Raw genomic sequence first — 18,500 nt, forward strand, 5'->3', positions numbered from 1 at the left:
AAACCATTGGTGTGCACATGGTATATTGTACAGGGAGTTTTACTGTACTTCAATGGTGCTGTACTTCTTGAAGTTGTAGATACCCAGAAGAACAGAAAACATTTCTACTTTTCTAAACTGTCTGAATCTAGAATAGGCTATGTAAAACTACACTACCGTTCAAAAGGTTGGGGTCACTTAGAAATGTCCTTGTTTTTGAAAGAAAATAATATTTTCTGTCCCTTCAAACAACAACAAATTGATCAGAAATACAGTGTAGACATTGTTAATGTTGTAAATGACTATTGTAGCTGGACACGGCAGATTTTCATGGAATATCTACATAGGCGTACAGAGAACCATTATCAGCAACCATCACTCCTGTGTTCAAATGGCACGTTGTGTTAGCTATTTCAAGTTGATCATTTTAAAAGGCTAATTGATCATTAGAAAACCCCTTTGCAATTATGTTAGCACAGCTGAAAACTGTTGTTCTGATTAAAGAAGCAATAAAACTGGCCTTCTTTAGAATAGTTGAGTATCTGGAGCATCAACATTTGTGGGTTCGATTACAGGCTCAAGATGGCCTTCCCTGGGCCTTCCCTGTAGCTCAGTTGGTAGAGCATGGTGTTTGCAACACCAGGGTTGTGGGTTCGATTCCCACGGGGGGCCAGCACAGAAAAAAAAAATAATGTATGAAATGTATGCATTCACTACTGTTAGTCGCTCTGGATAAGAGCGTCTGCTAAATGACTAAAATGTAAATGTAAAAATGTAATTGGCCAGAAACAAAGACCTTTCTTCTGAAACTCGTCAATATATTCTTGTTCTGAGAATTGAAGGCTATTCCATGCAAGAAATTACCAAGAAACTAAAGATCTCGTACAACGCTGTGTACTAACCCCTTCACAGAACAGAGCAAACTGGCTTTAACCAGAATAGAAAGAGGAGTGGGAGGCCGCGGTGCACACCTGAGCAAGAGGACAAGTACATTATAGTGTCTAGTTTGAGAAACAGACGCCTCACAAGTCCTCAACTGGCAGCTTCATTAAATAGTACCTGCAAAACACCAGTCTCAATGTCAACAGTGAAGAGGCGACTCCGGGATGCTGGCCTTTGAGGCAGAGTTCCTCTGTCCAGTGTCTGTGTTCTTTTGCCCAGCTTAATCTTTTATTTTTATTGGCCAGTTTAAGATATAGCTTTTTCTTTGCAACTCTTCCTAGAAGGCCAGCATCCCGGATTTGTTCTGTTTGGCTGACAAACAACATTGAATGGTGGTTATATATGCTGTAAAGGGACATAAGTAGCCTAAAGTGTCTTCAAAACGTTTTATTAGCAAAATATGCATGTGTTCCATTTATGTAGGTTAACAGTGGTAATTAGTCATTCAAAACAATTCAACACTGGTAATTGAGTTAAATCAGTGACAAAAGTGCAAAACAAAACAAAAAAATCAGTTTGTTCGTATATTTCTGCGGACCAGTAATATTATGGAGACCAAGAAATAAAACCATGTGGAAACTTTATATTTTGGAGGGAAAAAAAGAGATTTACATTTATTTTTTTTGCTCTACAGCTTATTGATTTAAGTCAGGTGAGGAAGAGGGCCAGGTCATTATTCGGGCATCTTTGAGACCCTTGCTGGCTAGCCAAGCAGTGGAGTACTTGGATGCATGTGATGGAGCATTGTCCTGCATGAAGATCATGGCCTTCTTGAATGCTGAGGACTTCTTCCTGTACCACTGCTTGAAGAAAGTATCTTCCAGAAACTGCCAGTAGGTTTGGGAGTTGAGTTTCAGACCATCTTCAATCCGAAAAGGTCCAACTACCTCATCCTTAATGATAGCAGCCCATACCAGTACCCCTCCTCCACCTTGCTGGCTCCTGACTCGAAGTGGTGCCCTGTGTTCATTATTGATCCAGCCACGGGCCCACCCATCTGGTCCATCAAGAGTCACTCTCATTTCATCTGTTCATAAAACCTTTGAAAAATCTGTCTTCAGGTATTTCTTTGCCCAATCTTGATGCTTCAACTTGTGAATCTTATTCAGTGGTGGTCGTGTTTCAGCCTTCTTGACCTTGGCCATGTCTCTGAGCACTTGACACCTTGTACTTCTGGACTCTCCAGGTAGGTTGCAGTTCTGGAATATGGTGGCACTGGAGGATAATGGGTTCCTGGTAGCTTGACGTTTAATTATTCTCAAGTCTTTTGCAGTTAATTTGTGCCTTTTCTTCTCCATGGGTTTTTTGCGCCCCAGTTGACTATTCACAACAAAACGTTTGATTGTCCGGTGGTCACGCCTCAATAGTTTAGCTATTTCAAGAGTGTTGCATCCGTCTGAAAGGCATTTTACAATTTTTGACTTTTCAATGTCAGTTAAATACATTTTGTGGCCCATTTTACCTGAGGTAATGAAGCTGCCTAATAATTATACACACCTTGATATAAGGTGTTATTCACTTTCGCCACACCCTCCCTCATCGCACAAATACATATCACCTGAAAATGATTAAATCCAATAAGCATTTAAGTTTATATGGTTTGGAGTTGGAAAATGTGCATCGAAATAATGATAAGATCAGAATACTCACTTGCCTAATAATTGTGCACACAGTGTAGTTTTACCTTCAATCACCAGTAAAACAAATGAATAAAACATTCCGATTGAAATAAATGTTTGGCTGTAACAAAACAAAAGACATCTCGCTGGTGAATAATGGAACTTAAAACACAATTGTATGGTCACACAACATCTGTTCTCACCAGAGAGACCTGTCTGGTTTCTAACATTCCTGAATTTCACCTCGAAGTCGGTTAACCTTGAAATTCACCACAGCAATGATGGTGCACAGGAGGAAGAGCACTGCATTAGCAATTTTCACCAGGTAGAAGAGTGTTCGCTGCAATCTGTAGAGTAATCTGTAAAAGAATAACATTGCTTTTTGAGGACACTTCAGCAAACACCACTTCAACAAAATGTTTGAAGCGGATAGGGGACACACTTTCAAATCATCCTAAATTATAAAAAAATGGATTGAGTAATTCTTTCAATGATGTTACTTATAGAAGATTTGGATATGAAGCGCGAAAATGCTAATATCGGTACAAATAATAATATAGGTACCATATAGATAGCATTTGAAACCGTGGCCAGGTAAACCAAACCCAAAGCATGGGTTGCTGTCATACCTTGTCCATAGACTGCTTACAGGGTAAGGAAACCAAATGTAATTTTGTAATTTGGGTGAACATCGAGAGGGGGTATTCTTAAAAAATATATTACAATAACAGCAAGGGCAGCACCATCTAGTGGTCAGAACCTGGTAATATCAGGACGTAGGATGGGACATAAACCTAACAACTTCAACTACTAATTTCTCTGAACAGGGTTAAAGAAAACATAACTAAATTCACTGAAAATACATTACATAGGATGAAGAAACCGCAATTCCATACTGCTCCAAACACAGGAGGCTGCTGAGGGGAGGACAGCTCATAATAATGTCCGGAACGACGCTAACCACGAGCCTGTCCTCCCCAATTAAGGTGCCACCAACCTCCTGTGGTGTCAAACATAGAGAGCTGATACTGTATACCCGGTGTTGGGTTGGGATTTGCATGGCATGTGGGGGGTCTGTGGGTGGTTTTTGACCATTTATTTTCAATTCCTCATGCCTTACTCATTGTTTTGGTCCAAAATAGATGTTAGGTACTATATTTATTGAATATTATATTCATCCTGTAAATTTAAAATGGTCGATTTGGGTGAAATAAATGAGCTTAATTTCTCAGAGATCAAATAATATTTTGTCAAAATAATGTTGTAGGATTGCTAATCTTATCTGTTTCTAACTACAGAAACAATTGCAGAAGAATCTGAGATGGTGGGTGTCATGGCATGCTGAAATAAAACGAGGCTATTATTAATCCCATATTAAATCATGGACACAATGTCTGATTGTTTATGCACACTCACCCAATGACGTCTTCAGATCTATAGCTGCTGTACGCTGATATTAAGTATGAGTCTTCGGTGGATGGCATTGACATTACTGTCGAGGAAACAAATGATTGTTTCTCACAAACTGGTGTCTATAAAGGTCTATTATTTTCAGGGTGATACTTAGAAAAATGACTTCAGTTAGATTTGGAGAAATTTCAGATATCAATACTCTTTCACATCTAGGATGGGCAGTGCTTACTATAGAAAATAAATAATAAAAGTAATGTAAGAAATTATAATAGAAATTATAATAAAAGTAAAAGTAAGAAATTGAGAATTTGGGACTATAGGGTTCTATCTGCAATTTTGTCAAAATTGAGTTATTGACATAGCCTTGTTCTGTTTAATGTTCAGTACTCCAAATAACCCAATTCATGCCACCATTCAAACCAATGAGCGTTCAGAACTTTAAAGGCAATTATCTCAGAATCATCTTTTTGCAGATAGAACCTTACATACAGTCCCAAGCTTTCAAAATGTTGATGATAGAGACATGGGATGGTGATGGAGCCTCCTGTCTGCACAGACACAGACACAGACACAGACCCCAAATGACCAGCATCTGTAGACAACAGCCTAATATATATATATATATATATATATATGTATATAATATTTATTCAATAGAATGTTTTTCTTTGAGAGACGAAACAAAAGTTATTTCAATTTTATCTCAATAAAGAAATGTGTTTTTCTCAGTACATAAACTTTTTTTCGACAGTGACAATTAACCAAGAACAACAACTGAACATGTTACAGACTATACATCATTCTAAAACATAGAGCTGCTCAGTAAAATACATGCTAAAGCCCTATGCAAATAATGTCTGAACTACATGTCTCTGACTTCAAGTAAGCAAACTGAAAGGAACCATGAGACTTCATCACTTCATAGAAACATGTTTCCATTACCTGATAGTCTGGAAAAAATGACGAGTAGGATGAAAACGGAAAGATGAGGAGCCATGTGAGGGTTTGAGTCTGGGTGTGTGACTGTGTATCTATGCACAAATATATGTGTGTGTGTCAAGGACCAAGAAACCAAACAAAATGACTACTTCCTAATATTCACACATCACTGTCTTAAACTCTCTTCCTGCTTCTGTTTGTGTCTACATGGCCCCTCATTGGCAGATAGCAACCTTTACTATATATGGACTAGATTTGTTTTTTTTCAATGACAACACGTTTGTGTAGTTCGTCTCCATTTACACACAGGTGTTTGGCGATGCAGATAGCTAATTAGAACAGGTAGTCCACTCTGTCTTCCTTCTGTTTTCCGTACACAAGATCTGTACAATTGGAAATATGGCCGTGCGGGAACCCTAACCTTATAGAGGTGTGTAGTAATTGAACCTTTTGTTTTTTGAAAATGATTTCTCGCTGATATAAAATATATTTTCCTTATGTTAACAAAATCATACCGCAAGCTATGCGTTTTCATATTTAGAGCAAGCGTCGGTGCTCTAACAAAACTCTTCCAGTCAGGAGATACTATCATCAGTAAGCTTTAAAGCAGTTAGGATCTATGAATGGGGTACCTACACCTACCTACCCATTCCATGCCACACTGTGCAGTCCTGTAGGGTCAGGAGGCATCCATGGTAGTTGTTTTCAGTGCAGTGTTTTCAGTGAAGTGTGTGTAAATGTGTGTCACCCTAAAGCAGGCAGATCAATGGTACATATTTGTTTACTGGCCAGTTTACAGGATTCTGGCCCCATCAATTGCAAATTGAAAAGAAACTGACTTAAATAAATGGCTTTTAATAAAATGGATCCTTGTTCAGTGTGTTGATTTTATGGTTGGCCCATAGGCTCTTAGCTGACATTGAAGTCTTATGAAAAAGTTCAAATGTAGTTTACTAAAGTTCAAACAGGAAGGCTGGTCTGAATGCTCGATTAACTTAATCAAGTAAGCAGAACATAATTCACTTTGTTTTCTACTATATGTGTAAGGGCCGATGCCGGAGATGAGAAGCAGGTACGGCGAGTCAACATTTATTCGGGAACAGACAGGTAACAAACCAGGACCAACGTCAGCACATGGGTAAACAACGACAAACGACAAATAATGCTGAAGCAGGGAACAGAGCAGGGAACCAGACAGATATAGGGGAGGTAATGACAGAGGTGATTGAGTCCAGGTGAGTCCAATAATCGCTGATGCGCGTGATGGGGGAAAGCAGGTGTGCATAATGATGGTGGCAGGAGTGCATAACGCTGGGGAGCCTGGCACCTTCGAGCTCCAAAGAGGTGAAGCGGAAGCAGGAGTGACAATATAGGCATAGTGGGAATGAATACAGACGTATCATCAGCATAGTGTCTTGCTTCTTCTTTCCTTTCCTGTGAGTCACGTACAGAATGTCATTCACCTATTTACCTCATAGCCTATAAGTACAATAACACACATTCCTCATGCTTGCTGTTCAACCTATGGGCTGACTTTTGCAATTTTCACCTTGCTCTCTCTCAACCAATGGGTGTACATCTTGTGAGGTATTTATAAGTCAATTCACCCCTGTTCTCTCACCTGCTTCTTTTCAGCAACAGTTGTCGAATGAGGTCCCTGCTTTCGGTGTTGTTTAAGTCATGTCAGACGCAGAAATCCAGAAATCCCAGAGGGAGAGGATATGTCTTTTTCCCAGCGATCGATCTACATCCTATCCCAGGCAATTCAGGTGATTCCTCCAGGACTAGGTTTCCCCAAAAGAAGTCAGAGAATCACGAGGCAAGTGGGACATTTCCCGATGCTCAACTTTGGAGAATCCCAGCTGAGGACATCAGTGGTTCCCCGCATTTCCAGCACAAGCTCCTCCTAACCGACCATGAATGTTGTCTCCTCTGCTCATCTCTGCATTTCCTAGACGATGGTATCCCTTTGCTGGGAGAATAGGTTGTTTCTCCCAGAGGGAAGAAAAGGCTCCAATCGGCTTCTCCAGAGACAGGGGAAATTGTGCTGGAGGCTATCAGACATCTTTAAAAATTCTGATCCCAGGCTACAGCATATCCTTTTCATCGCATAGTTTGTGGTAGTACTTATTATTTGCTGCAATGTTTGCTCCATGATTAACCCCAGGAGAAGAGAGCTTGATAATTACTTTAAGTTTGCGGCAGTGGTTAGCCGTCATTTCACGTCCAATGTTAATATCATTCACTTCAGCTATCAGATCTGGTTGGATTTATCGTTAATGCACATTTTACCCAGTCTCTCAAGGCTATAAATGAGGAACTCAACTGCATGGGCTTTCTTAAAATCTGAATTCATATTCCCCATCATGATGTAATGTTTCGTTGGTGAAATAATCATAATTGATTATTACTCAGTATTGTATTTATACTCTGATAAAGAACATGTGCTTCCCGCACTCTCACCTTAGAACTAACTTATTGTTCTTCAACGTTTTGAATGCCATTAACGGTTAACGTGCGCCCTCTGCGAGCTCAATGGGGTTGAGATCCGGGCTGTTCGCAGGCCATGGCAGAACACATTCCTGTCTTGCAGGAAATCACGCACAGAACGAGCAGTATGGCTGGTGGCATTGTCATGCTGGAGGGTCATGTCAGGATGAGCCTGCAGGAAGTGTACCACATGAGGGAGGAGGATGTCTTCCCTATAACGCACAGTGTTGAGATTGCCTGCAATGACAACAAGCTCAGTCCGATGATGCTGTGACACACTTCCCCAGACCATGACGGACCCTCCACCTCCAAATCGATCCCGTTCCAGAGTACAGGCCTCGGTGTAACGCTCATTCCTTTGCCAGTCCTGTCAGGTCCAGCGACGGTGGGTTTGTGCCCATAGGCGACGTTGTTGCCGGTGATGTCTGGTGAGGACCTGCCTTAGAACAGGCCTACAAGCCCTCAGTCCAGCCTCTCTCAGCTTACTGCGTACAGTCTGAGCACTGATGGAGGGATTGTACATTCCTGGTGTAACTCGGGCAGTTGTTGTTGCCATCCTGTACCTGTCCCGCAGGTGTGATGTTCTGATGTGCCGATCCTTTGCAGGTGTTGTTATACGTGGTCTGCCACTTCGAGGAATATCAGCTGTCCATCCTGTCTCCCTGTAGCTCTGTCTTAGGCGTCTCACAGTACGGACATAGCAATTTATTGCCCTGGCCACATCTGCAGTCCTCATGCCTCCTTGCAGCATGCCTAAGGCACGTTCATGCAGATGAGCAGGGACACTAGGCATCTTTCTTTTGGTGTTTTTCAGTGTCAGTAGAAAGGCCTCTTTAGTGTCCTAAGTTTTCATAACTGTAACCTTAATTGCCTACCGTCTGTAAGCTGTTAGTGTCTTAACGACCGTTCCACAGGTGCATGTTCATTAATTGTTTATGGTTCATTGAACAAGCATGGGAAAGAGTGTTTAAACGAAGATGAAGATCTGCAAAGTTATTTGGATTTTTACGATTATTATCTTTGAAAGACAGGGTCCTGAAAAAGGGACGTTTCTTCTTTTGCTGAGTTTATGTATTACGCACTTTTGAAATGTACAGCGACAGAATGCAGAACATGGGCTGCTCTTACAGTATTTTCCCTGTACACCAAGTCAGAACCGTAGGATAAATAAAGGGGGCATATAAGCAGACAATGAAACCTCTTACAATATTAGTTGGTGACATTTCTCAAAAACAGGTTATAGGCTACATGTGCAGCACCACTGAATCAGAACAGTAACGTTAGTCGAAATTAAGAGGTGAAAATATACCAAATTATTAGGGTGATGCACATGGGCTACTAACAGCTTACTACACAACATACACTTAGTATTACTTTCTTAGCTACAGTATACATATCTCTCTTGCATATTACATCATTTATGCTGCAGCATACAAGACATTTTTGGACTCACCTTGGCTTGTGATGTGCTCACTTAAACATGAAGGTGACACGGCGGTTCTTTGTGGGCAAATTTTGTCATCAAAGTCTGGTATTCTCTGGATTTATGGTGGGAACTCAACAACAAAAAAACACACAGACACTCCATTGAATATCAGGATACTGGTTGCTTTGCAATGCTTGCAGTTAGCCACTGATTCCTTCCAAACTACTCATTGTTGAATTTGCGATTTCCAACTTGTTGTGTAAACTTTATGTCTAATGGCCGATGACCACCGATACATTTTATCTATAATTTCTCTTCATTATTCTCTTCATATGGATTAAAAAGGATTTGCCAGTAGATTGACGACTTGATTCATGATGACGACTGCTAGCTAAGACTTTGAAAGTAAGATGTTGACATGATCAGTCCAATCAAAGCTACTGCACATATAATTGATATCATTTTATCTGTGACCAATGACCTTGAGCTTTCTTGGAAGGGCACTTGTAATATAACTATGGCAGAACCCAAAGGGCTGAAATTATGGATGTCTACCCTTACTAAGGACGTAAACTTGGCGATGATGTAGTGTCCCCATGAGTGACAGAACACTGAGCCAATCACGGCGCAATGCTCCTATTTTTTGCTGGCTCACTCCACCATCACAGAAAGCACTGAGCTAGGCTGAAACACCTGCATTTTGGAGCTGCCTTACTCAAGAAAACAAAAAAGAGACCCTGTGTGTATGCAGCTTATTTTAATAAATTATATATTTTAATAAATATATATATATATATATATATATACAGTGAGGGAAAAAAGTATTTGATCCCCTGCTGATTTTGTACATTTGCCCACTTACAAAGAAATTATCAGTCTATAATTTTAATAGTAGGTTTATTTGAACAGTGAGAGACAGAATAACAACAAAAAAATCCAGAAAAACGCATGTCAAAAATGTTATAAAATGATTTGCATTTTAAAGAGGGAAATAAGTATTTGACCCCCCTGCAAAACATGACTTAGTACTTGGTGGCAAAACCCGTGTTGGCAATCACAGAGGTCAGACGTTTCTTGTAGTTGGCCACCAGGTTTGCACACATCTCAGGAGGGATTTTGTCCCACTCCTCTTTGCAGATCTTCTCCAAGTCATTAAGGTTTCAAGGCTGACGTTTGGCAACTCGAACCTTCAGCTCCCTCCACAGATTTTCTATGGGATTAAGGTCTGGAGACTGGCTAGGCCACTCCAGGACCTTAATGTGCTTCTTCTTGTGCCACTCCTTTGTTGCCTTGGCCGTGTGTTTTGGGTCATTGTCATGCTGGAATACCCATCCACGACCCATTTTCAATGCCCTGGCTGAGGGAAGGAGGTTCTCACCCAAGATTTGACGGTACATGGCCCCGTCCATTGTCCCTTTGATGCGGTGAAGTTGTCCTGTCCCCTTAGCAGAAAAACACCCCTAAAGCATAATGTTTCCACCTCCATGTTTGATGGTGGAGATGGTGTTGTTGGGGTTATAGGCAGCATTCCTCCTCCTCCAAACACAGCGAGTTGTCAAACAGCTCCATTTTGGTCTCATCTGACCACAACACTTTCACCAGTTGTCCTCTGAGTCATTCAGATGTTCATTGGCAAACTTCAGACGGGCATATATATGTATTCTTGAGCAGGGGGACCTTGCGGGCGCTGCAGGATTTCAGTCCTTCACGGCGTAGTGTGTTACCAATTGTTTTCTTAGTGACAATGGTCCCAGCTGCCTTGAGATCATTGACAAGATCCTCCCTTGTAGTTCTGGGCTGATTCCTCACCGTTCTCATGATCATTGCAACTCCACGAGGTGAGATCTTGCATGGAGCCCCAGGCCGAGGGATATTGACAGTTCTTTTGTGTTTCTTCCATTTGCGAATAATCGCACCAAATGTTGTCACCTTCTCACCAAGCTGCTTGGCGATGGTTTTGTAGCCCATTCCAGCCTTGTGTAGGTCTACAATCTTGTCCCTGACATCCTGGAGAGCTCTTTGGTCTTGGCCATGGTGTAGACTTTGGAATCTGATTGATTGATTGCTTCTGTGGACAGGTGTCTTTTTTACAGGTGACAAGCTGCGGTTAGGAGCACTCCCTTTAAGAGTGTGCTCCTAATCTCAGCTCGTTACCTGTATAAAAGACACCTGGGAGCCAGAAATCTTTCTGATTGAGAGGGGGTCAAATACTTATTTCCCTCATTAAAATGCAAATCAATTTATAAAATATTTGACATGCGTTTCTCTGTATTTTTTTGTTGTTATTCTGTCTCTCACTGTTCAAATAAACCTACCATTACAATTATGAACTGATCCTTTTGTCAGCGGGCAAATATACAAAATCAGCAGGGGATCAAATACTTTTATCCCTCACTGTGTATATATATCTTTTTTTTTTACATTGTTTGCACACTGATATGTGCCAAAATAACATGCAAAACAGGCAAGCCCCCTCCCCAAAAAATATTTATATATATACACTACTGTTCAAAAGTTTTTGTCCATTTTAAAATAACATCAAATTGATCAGAAATACAGTGTAGACGTTGTTAATGTTATAAATGACTATTGTAGCTGGGAACTGCTGATATTTTTTATGGAATATCTACATAGGTGTACAGAGGCCCATTATCAGCAACCATCACTCCTGTGTTCCAATGGCACGTTGTGTTAGCTATTTCAAGTTGATCATTTTAAAAAGCTAATTGATCATTAGAAAACCCTTTTACAATTATGTTAGCACAGCTGAAAACTGTTGTTCTGATTAAAGAAGCAATAAAACCGGCCTTCTTTAGACTAGTTGAGTGTCTGGAGCATCAGCATTTGTGGGTTCGATTACAGGCTCAAAATGGCCTTTCTTCTGAAACTCGTCAGTCTATTCTTGTTCTGAGAAATGAAGGCTGTTCCATGCGAGAAATTGCCAAGAAACTGAAGATCTCGTACAACAGATCTCGTACAATCTCGTATAGAACAGCGCAAACTGGCTCTAACTAGAATAGAAAGAGGAGCGGGAGGCCCCGCTGCACAACTGAGCAAGAGGACAAGTACATTAGTGTCTAGTTTGAGAAACAGACGCCTCACAAGTCCTCAACTGGCAGCTTCATTAAATAGTACCCGCAAAATACCAGTCTCAACGCCAACAGTGAAGAGGCGACTTTGGGATGCTGGCCTTTGAGGCAGAGTTCCTCTGTCCAGTGTCTGTGTTCTTTTGCCCACCGTAATCCTTTATTCTTATTGGCCAGTCTGAGATATGGCTTTTTCTTTGCAACTGCCTAGAAGGCCAGCATCCCGGAGTCGACTAATTCACTGTTGACGTTGAGACTGGTGTTTTGCGGGTACTATTTAATGTAGCTTAAGCAGTTTATCGAACGGCCTCGCCGACACTCCATCGCCAGCAATCATGGATTGGTATCATATAAAAATCAAACATGTTTCCTAAAGTCTATAAGCTAACCACTCATATTTTACATTAAGTGGTGATTTGCAACATCAGGCATTTTATCAATTGATATGTCAGCGATTCAATATTTGTATATTTCATGCTTTGAGCTCAGTAGACCTATTGCCTTTAACTCGTCACTTTAGGCATCGTCACGTGTGCTCCCTCTCCGGCCTCTAGGTCACCAGGCTGCTCGTTATGGCGCACACCTGTCACCAGCATTACGCACATAATGACACTCACCTGGACTCCATCACCTCCTTGATTACCTGCCCTTTATATGTCACTTCCTTTGGTTTCTTCTCCAGTCATCATTGTTGCTGTTTCATGTTGGTGCGCTGTTCATGTTTCTTGTTTTGTTCATTTATTAATTAAATCTATTCACTCCCTGAACTTGCTTCCCGACTCTCAGCGTACATCGTTACAGAATGACGACTCAACAAAGGGAAGCATCAGGGAGTGTTTAATTTTGGGTGTTGGAGGTGATGTCGGGTCCGGGTGTCTGAATGTAAATGGGCCTCCCGAGTGGCGCAGTGGTCTAAGGCACTTCATTGTAGTGCTAGCTGTGCCACTAGAGTTTCTGGGTTCGAGTCCAGGCTCTGTCGCAGCCGGCTGCCACCCGGGATACCCATGGGGCGGTGTGCAATCGGCCCAGCGTCTTCCGGGTTAGGGGAGGGTTTGGCCGACAGGGATGTCCTTGTCCCATCACGCACTAGCGACTCCTGTGGCGGGCCAGGCGCAGTGCATGCTGACATGGTCGCCAGGTGCACAGTGTTTCCTCCGACACATTGGTGCGGCTGTCTTCCGGGTTAAGTGGGCATTGTGTCAAGAAGCAGTGCTGCTTGGCTTGGCTTGGTTGGGTTGGGTTGTGTTTCGGAGGACGCATGGCTCTCGACCGTCGCCTCTCCTGAGTCCTTACGGCAGTTGCAGCGACGAGACAAGACTGTAACTACCAATTGGATACGACGAAATTGGGGAGAAAATGGGGTAAGAGTTACAAATAATAATAAAAAAGAAGTTATTCGTATAAGACGCAATGAGCATCCTCAACTTCCTGGAATCCAATGTAGCTTTTTCTTCCTCTTGTGTGTGGGTATACAGGCTAATTAGGATATTATTGGTATAAAAACTAGACTTGCAGCTGCAAGCAACATGTTTTACTTTACTACCACTATGGAGTTTATACTTCTTACACTGTTTGTTAATATAAACTATTGTTTATGTAGAGCCAGATTGTGAAGTGCAGATCCCTTCACATTCTATTTCTATAGCGCATCCACTTGTTCTAGACACTGTTTACGTAGCCAGCATGACATCAATGTCAGACAAACTTGAAGGGGACTACAGTAGCCAGTTACATTATGGGGTGTAGGCAGGATACTCAAAAATACAGTTGGAATGGTGTCATTAGGTAGGCTATTTATTTTCATCTTAGAGTAATATAAATATCCCGTGAGTAATATTAGCCAAAACATTTACTCTTCAGAGAGCTTCCCATTTGGACCATCAGGTTTGGCACGTCGTTTCTACTTGATCCTGGGCATTCTGAAGAGTCTCCAGCACACCAGGATTGATGAGACAAGAAATCGGAGTGTTTAGTTACACACATGCCATCTTCTGCTGCATCGTGAGTCTGATGTTCTACCTCCTTGTCCCATTCTCGACAGCCAGGACATTAACTGTCTATTGACAGTAGGCATCTTCCGCAACTGCCACATCAGTCACTGTGCGTTCTGGGAAGAGCATGTGTTTCCTCGACATCTGCTTGCTCAGTGTTTTTCTTTTCTCTCCGTCAGCCCGCAAATGGAACAACTCAGCTTCAGTATACTCCGGCTCAAAACGACATGGCACAACAGTACCATTCTGAAAATAAGGCAGGTCTCCAATTTCCTTTTCTTTCTCGATCTGACATTCTTTAATTGCTTTTGACGAGGGCAACAAATAATGTGAAGGAATGAGAACAGAAAATTGATTACATCCTTCAACCACACCCACCTCGGAAGTCCCAGATACTGACTCTCGACGGGCATTAATATTCTTCCTGAATTTCAATATGAAACAATTTGTAAAAACTTGCCTACTGAAATAAGTTAGCTGAAAAATTGTGCAGAGAAAGTCATTACAAGGACTATTGCGATCATGGGATACCTGTTTGGGAGGTATTTATGATGGACTTTGACGTTGCATGGGGTTTCAATGGAGAAGGCGGGGAAAGAATCAGCTTATTACCTACGTACATCTGAATACTCAGGCAATGGACCTAAAAACAGTCTGGGGTATTGATGGAAGACCAGGTAAGTGTTATAAAGAGGCCAGAAGTGTTTTTGGGTGAACTTCCCCTTTAAGCATTCTAAATTGGGTTCCAGGGATACTATCATAATAGCTTGCACTTAAACTCAATACTTTCTCATTCTTTATGCAAATATACTGTAAATTCATGCCCAACCCCACTCTGCTACTCACTCTCTTCATCTGTTACACTATAACATTCTGTCTCCTGTTTTTCATTCACAGGCCAGTGGCAGGTTTTCTTCAACTAACCCGGAGTTTCTCCTCCTCTTTAGCTGAAACCTGCAGACTGATGGAGGTGTCACACATGGAGTGTCCTTTTCTTGAAGAGCCAGTTGATACTGAAGCACAAATACTCCGCAGAAAGCTCAGTCGGGAGAGGGTGATCAGACCCCGCTTGGATGTTTTGTGATTCCCTGATGATTATCTGTTTCTGTTTTTCTGCACAATCGATCAATATTCTCAGCCCTCATATCGTTCATATGACACATCGAGGACATGCTCTTAGTTGGGAACAAATTCTTTGTGTTGCACTCTGGGGGGTTTTTGCCAACGGGAGTTTTTTATATAACATTGGTGACGCTGAGCATATTTCCAAGGCAACAGTCTGTCAGGCTGTCAGAAATGTGACTCTTGCCCTGAAACGTTTACTGTACACTTTTGTGGTGTTCTCAAGTCACAGACCCACAAGACTCATCAAGGAAGAATTGCAGGTATCATTCTAAGCAATTATTTATTTATTTAGTATGACGCTTGACGCACTAATCAGTTAATTTGTTTAGTTTCCAGGTGTGATTGGCTGCATAGATGGCAATCATATTCCTATCACAGCTCCTCAAGTAAATGAAAAGGAGGTCTTTCCACAGCACTAATGTGCAGGTAGGCCTAAATAGTAGCCTTTATCATTCCAAATGAAAATACTTCACAATACATCTACTCCAGCTAATTACTGTTCTGCACTGTGAAGATCATATGTGATGCAGCCCACATCATCAGCAACGTGGAAGCAAAGTGGCCTGGGTCTGTGCATGACTCGCGCATTTTTCGTGAGTGTACACTGAGCGCTAGATTTGCCCGTGGTGAGTTTATAGCTATGTCCTATTATAATCAATATTTTGTTTACTCCTATTGCAACTGAAAATGTAAACTGAATCCTCATTTTATCATAGGTGAGTTCGATGGTTACCTGCTCGGTGACAGAGCTGCCAGCCCTATTTGCTGACCCCTTACCCTGATCCTGAGCCCGGCCCGCAGCAACGTTATAACTTGGCTCACTGCAGGACACGAGCCAGGGTAGAGATGACCATTGGGATGCTCAAGGCCTGGTTCCAGTGCCTTCGAAGGCTCAGGGTCACCCCAGAAAGGGCATGTGACATTATTGTGGCATGTGTGATTCTGTACAACAATGTCCCAATTAGAGAAGAACAATGTCCTACTCAACCAGTGAACAACCCTGATAACAATCCTGACCACCCCGCTGACACACGAGATGGAAGAACAGTCAGAGACACAATATGCTACCATCATTTTTTCTATTGGCTCTAATGGAGGTCAAATTTGAACATGTCCAGCAAGCACAAATCTGGAGACTTGTATGTATAAAGGCATTTAGGGGTTACTTTCAAATAGACAATATTAAATACTGGCAGTGTTGGGATGGCTGAAAAAAGAAAAAAATATTGCTTAGAAAATTTCACTAACTACTTAAACATGTGACATGTTGAATGTAGCCACTGAATGCTATTTAATTAGGTAGGGTAGGCTAAACAACATCACAATTGCTTGTAATGAAATTCTAGCTTACCTGTTTGAAGTATATTTCGTCTTCAGTTTCTGCCAAGTACGTTTGGTGCTTGTTGGGTTGCACCTGCATAAATATTAAACACACACACATATATAAATGTTGAATAAGTCGAACAAACAAGATTTTCCATGTGAAATTTCATTCTACAATGTAGAAAATAGTAAAAATAAAGAAAAACCCTTGAATGAGTAGGTATGTCCAAACTTTTGACTGATACTGTACATCACTGCGGCAGGTAGCCTAGTGGTTAGAGTTAGAGCGTTGGACTAGTAACTGAAATGTTGCAAGATTGAATCCCCGAGCTGACAAGGTAAAAATCTGTCGTTCTGCCCCTTAAACAAGGCAGTTAACCCACTGTTCCTAGGCTGTCCTTGAAAATAAGAATTTGTTCTTAACTGACTTGCCTAGTTAAATAAAGGTCAAATAAACAACAACAAAAAATCACAGAAGACTGAAATATAACAAAACTGTTTGGCATAGAACATCGGATTTTCGGCAGGTTTTTTAAAATAATGTTAATTATGAAAAAATATTAATAACGTTCCACCCATGAAGCCACAAAGGTCATTTGACTACAGGAAAGGTCTACCTTCATCAAGTAAGCAGAACATAATTCACTTTGTTTCCAGTTATACAGGCATAGTGGGAATGAATACAGACGTATCATCAGCATAGCATCTTGCTTCTTCTCTCCTTTCCTATGAGCCACTTACGGAATGTCATTCATCTATTTACCTCATAGCCTATAAGCACAATAAAGCACCTTCCTCATGGTTGTTGTTCAACCTATGGGCTCACTCTTGCAATTATCACCTTCCTCTCTCTCAACCAATGGGCGTAAATCATGTTCCCCCACTTTCTGTTTTTCAGCAACAGTTGTCGACAGCTATCCACCTCCCCACCACCAGCATAATAACCTTTAAGGCCCATCATTGGAACTCCTTTCGCACAGCGGAGGGTTTTCGATGCCAGCTGCCCAGCATAGGGCTACCTGTCATTATCATCTGGCTCCGAGGAGCATCCCTTGGAGATGAGGTCATGCCCCAAACTATTTAATAAAATTGAACTTGTTATTCACCCAGATCAAGGGAAGGCATGAGCGCCCAAACTCTGCCTTCTCCCTACAGCCATATTCAGCCATTAGCTTCGCCCACGACTGGCTCATGTGAACTACAATCCCGCCGCTGTGTTTTAACATTGAGAAATGTCAATAATCATCTTTTGCAATATGGCTTTCGAAACATAAGGCCCTTATCTTTCATCGGCGAGAATTAATCCTTCAAATAAAAAAGCTACACTTACTGTTGCATTTTTGCCCAGATCCATACAGCTATGGGTCCCTCCATCTGACGAAACTACACTTGCGCTACACTTCCCGAGTTACACTTACACAAAGGTGTTCGGAGCATGCTAGATAGCTAATTAGCACAGGTTACCTCTTGTCTTTCATTTGTTTTCCGTAAACAAGCGCTGTAACATGGGGACATGGCTGTGTGGGGACACAAACCCTAACATGGTATGTATCAATATAACCTTTTGGTTTGTAGAAAATTATTTCTCGCTAATATGAAAGTCTGATTATAATTTTTTTTTACCCCCTTTTGATCCCAATTTCAATTCAATCAAATCCAATTTTATTGGTCACATACACATGGTTAGCAGATGTTGATGCGAGTGTAGGGAAATGCTTGTGCTTCTAGTTCCGACAGTGCAGTAATATCTAACAAGTAATCTAACAAATTCCCCAACAACTACCTAATACACACAAATCTAAAGGGGTGAATGAGAATATGTACATATAAGTATATGGATGAGCGATGGCCGAGCGGCATAGGCAAGATGTAATAGATGGTATGAAATACAGTATATACATGTGCTCTGAGTAATGTAAGATATGTAAACATTATTAAAGTGGCATTATTTAAAGTGCCTAGTGATCCATTTATTAAAGTGTCCAGTGATTGGGTCTCAATGAAGGCAGCAGCCTCTCTGAGTTAGTGATGGCTGTTTAGCAGTCTGATGGCCTTGAGATAGAATATGTTTTTCAATCTCTCGGTCCCAGCTTTGATGCACCTGTATTGACCTCGCCTTCTGGATGATAGCGGTGTGAACAGGCAGTGGCTCGGGTGGTTGTTGTAC

At 41.4% G+C, this 18,500-nt stretch overlaps 1 long non-coding RNA gene across 1 annotated transcript; it reads right to left on the bottom strand.

The window, feature by feature from the left end:
- Positions 1–1,293: 1,293 nt before the first annotated feature.
- Positions 1,294–5,045, bottom strand: LOC106604964 (uncharacterized). Its single transcript, XR_001328767.2, has 3 exons — positions 4,896–5,045; positions 3,957–4,032; positions 1,294–2,899 (listed from the first exon to the last, which is right to left on the bottom strand). It is a non-coding gene; the product is annotated as an uncharacterized lncRNA (long non-coding RNA).
- Positions 5,046–18,500: the final 13,455 nt, after the last annotated feature.

Source organism: Salmo salar, chromosome ssa05, assembly GCF_905237065.1.
Source record: "Salmo salar chromosome ssa05, Ssal_v3.1, whole genome shotgun sequence".
In the NCBI taxonomy this organism is placed as follows: domain Eukaryota; kingdom Metazoa; phylum Chordata; class Actinopteri; order Salmoniformes; family Salmonidae; genus Salmo; species Salmo salar.